We start from the raw sequence: 3,729 nt of genomic DNA on the forward strand, positions 1-3,729 counted from the left end.
GCTGAAGGTTACCTTTCCAAGCTCCCCCTTACCTCCAGGCAAAATCTGGCACTCCCTCAATCCTGCTTTCTCACTGTTCTATGAACAGTCTGAAATTGTATGATAACTCCATTCTGAAGCTCTCTAAGGCAGGGACCATGTCCTACTCATCTCTGACTTCTCTTCCTCCCCTACCCCTGGTAGACAGATCCTAGAACATATTAAGGCAATTAATATGAGTTGAATAAACTGAAGAGCAAATGAGCTTTAACAATTAGTAGACTCGCTTGACTGAGGACAGAAAGCTAGTGCTTTAGTTAGTATAAATCTATTCATGCTGATAGAGAATAATAGATTTAATGTATGTTACATCCATAATAGTATGGTTAAGACTGAGACATGGTAAAATCATGAAGAAAGTAGAACATAAGTGAATGAAGCTTGGAATATACTGTTCTAAAATGTTCTGGCCCTTGGATGCTTCACAGACTCTCATTTACTTACTGAAGCCTGGTTGTCTAACATTGGAGGTTGTTTAATTTTGTTTTTGTTTTCTTGCCTTTACTGTAGGAGGAGCTACAATTTTGCAGCACTCAAGGCGTCACCTTGTATTCATCTCCAACATGTTACATTTGTTCTTTGACCACTGCATTACTCTACTGTAAGGGAGAGAGTCCCCTCCTTCTGGTCAGGACTCTTTATTTGTTGCATTCTGTACATGGTCCATGGCCTCAGTCTTTGCTGGGCTCAGCTTCGTCACCCCACAGAAACTGCCAGGCTAAATTTCTCCCCCTTCTTGCAGTCCTGCTCTTTGCTTTTCACGGCTGCACTTTTATTGTGGCTATCAGCTCCTAAGGACAGACAGTGGACAGCATGCAAAGCACATGGGCTTGGTATGAAGAGATGTAGGCAATCACCACACTGCCAGTTACTTGCTGTGCGTCTGTGAGCAAGCTGTTTTATATCCTTGAGGTTTAGTTTACACATGTAGAAAATGGGGTAATAAAGATTACTTCACATGGTTTACATGACTAATCAGGATAATGTATAAAAAAAAAAGTCTGATATGGTTCCTATCCAAAGAAGACACCAAATAAATGCTTATTCTCCCCTGTTGCTTTCCATAAGCTCAAAGGGCTCAGCTCTTACTCATGGGATGAATTATGTCATATTCTTAATGCCATGGCCTTGCTGACCATCTTACAATGACCAGTAATCACACTGCACGGTCATGATGGAGAGTTCACATCTCTTTACTCTCTGATTATTCAAGTTTCAGTGCTCTCAAGAGATACAATGAAGGTAATTACCCTGAAGAGCTGCTAAGCAAAGTGCCAACAGGAAGACCACCTCTCAGAAACAGGGAACCTTACAGGGCCAGCCTCATGGGCATGTGACCTGTGCACAACGGCCTGCACTTAGCATTATGCTTTGCTGGTGCCATTTTGGAATTCTTAATTGTTTTTGAACAAGGGGCTCCATATTTTCATTTTGCACTCCCATATTATATAGCCCATCCTGGGACCCCAGTCTCTGTGTGTGTGTGTGGTTTTATTTTTATTTCTCTTGAAAATATTCATCAGCAGCCACGGGGGAAAAGACAGAATGGCAGCACTTTACAAAAACTGGCTACAGTTCAAATTGCTACTGTTTGGCAGGAAGAAAAACAATTTGGGGCAGATTTAAATCTTTTAACTATTCTTTTCCTTCCATATGTGGTTTCATTTTCATTCTTATTTTCTCTTTATCTCAAGGGGGTGGAAAACAATGCTAATGTGAAGGGTTTCTATATAGGATACTTAAATTGCATGATAATCTGAAAATTAGTAAATCAGTATGCTAAAAAGAACGCTTTGTGGTTTCTACAAACCGAGGCACATTTCAAAAGAGTCCAACGTATAAATAAATAGGAAGGTAACGGATATACAAAAATGGCTCAACATGTGTGCATTACAGCACTCAGGGCATCATATAACACGCTGGTAATGAGCAATTGTAGCTCTCCTATTCAAGCACTGGAAGCACTTAAAAGTGGAGTAGAAGGAAGAAAGGCAGAAATACTACACTGTAGATGTTTTTACAAAAAAAAACCCCAATTAAATCTACTGTATTAAGTTGCAAATCATTTTTCCAGATTTCTCTTCTTGAGTAATTTTGTTTGCCAAATGCCTGCTATGTGCTAAGTCTGCCAGGAATACGAAAGATGAGCAAAACACTGACTTTACCAGCAAAGCTATCAGGATTTAATAGATTAAAGATTTTGGAAAAAATAATAGAAAGGCTTAGAAAAGAAACTCCATTAGAACCTTGCTGCCTGTTTTAGAGATAATGTACTAGAACCTTTATACTGTAGCAATTTGGCACTTGGCTAAATAAGCCAATTAGAAGGGGTATAAAATGGCCTGGCTTTAAATGCTAATTCTATACTCATTACTGTATCATACATCAAGCCACTGCAGGAAACCACATTAAGGATACTACGGCAAAGTTCCAGGGAAGTTATTTATTTATATTTATTTATTTACTTATTTATTGAACTTGAAGTAGGGTTTAGAACTTCTTTTTCTTTTTTTATACAATTTTTAAGGGTTACTTTCCACTTACAGTTATTACAGAACATTGGCTATATTCCCCTTGTTGTACAATACATCCTTAAGCCTACCTTACACCCAATAGTTTGTACCTCCCACTCCCCTACCCCTATACTGCCCCTCCCTCTTCCACTGGTAACCACTACTTTGTTCTATATATCTGTGAGTTGGCTTCTTTTTTGTTATATTCACTAGTGTGAATGAAAAATGTTGCCTGCCATATCAGCAAAAAAAGGATACTGAGGCCACCAAGCCAACAGCCACTACTGCTGCCCCCCAACAGTGAGCCCTGAGGGAACTCAGAATGGAGACAAATGGGCTGCCCATTACCAAGCCCTCAGCCACTGCAGCCATCCTCGAAGGTGCACCCTGAGGTGACTTGGGATGGGAAAGAACAGGATACTGGCCTTAGATAGCTAAGGTGCATATCAAAAGAATGATTTCAATGAGCCGAGCCTCTTACAGCTTCCCGTACATAGAAAAGTACTAAATTCATTAACTTGAGATGTCTGGTTTTCTTAATTAACATGATATTTTATGTTCCCACGACCTGGTCTTTGTTGCAAAAACCCATGCATATCCTGGCCCCTCCCTTAACTCTTCGGAGCAGTCCCTCAGAGATATCTGAGAGGCTGCCTCTAGGGCTTGAGTCCTCAGAAAGTCCACCAAATAAAACATAATTCTCAGCTTTTAGATTGTGCATTTTTTTCAGCTGACACTAGTTTGCTGTATTTTTTAGATTCCACATAAAGTGACATCGTACAGTATTTGTCTTTCTCTGTCCAACTTATTTCATTTAGCACAATGCCTTCCACATCCTTGTAAAAAGTGAATTTTTTCCTTCAGTGAATTTGTGATATTATGTTGTTTTAAAACACAGTATTATCTATTGCTACCTAATAGTCCAGAAAAAGAAATTAACTATAATATAGCAAGAAAAATATATTCTTTATTATTAAAAGTTGACATCAACATTATAGAGCACCTACCATGTGTCCTGCACAATGCTAAATACTTCATTATTTCATGTATCCTTTTAACAACTTCCTGAAGTAGGTAGTATTATAGCCAGTTTAGCAGATGAGAAAGCAAGGCTAAATAAATAGACAAAGGTCATTGCCTTGGCAAAAAAAAAAAAAAAAAAAAAAAAAAAAAAACA

At 38.7% G+C, this 3,729-nt stretch overlaps 1 protein-coding gene across 3 annotated transcripts in view; it reads right to left on the reverse strand.

Annotated features, from left to right (window-relative positions):
• CNKSR2 (connector enhancer of kinase suppressor of Ras 2) overlaps window positions 1–3,729 on the reverse strand; it is a 258,846-nt gene that overhangs the window by 145,469 nt on the left and 109,648 nt on the right. The window lies entirely within an intron of this gene.

This window comes from Lipotes vexillifer, unplaced genomic scaffold (assembly GCF_000442215.2).
Source record: "Lipotes vexillifer unplaced genomic scaffold, Lipotes_vexillifer_v1.1 scaffold1442, whole genome shotgun sequence".
Classification (NCBI taxonomy): Eukaryota; Metazoa; Chordata; class Mammalia; order Artiodactyla; family Lipotidae; genus Lipotes; species Lipotes vexillifer.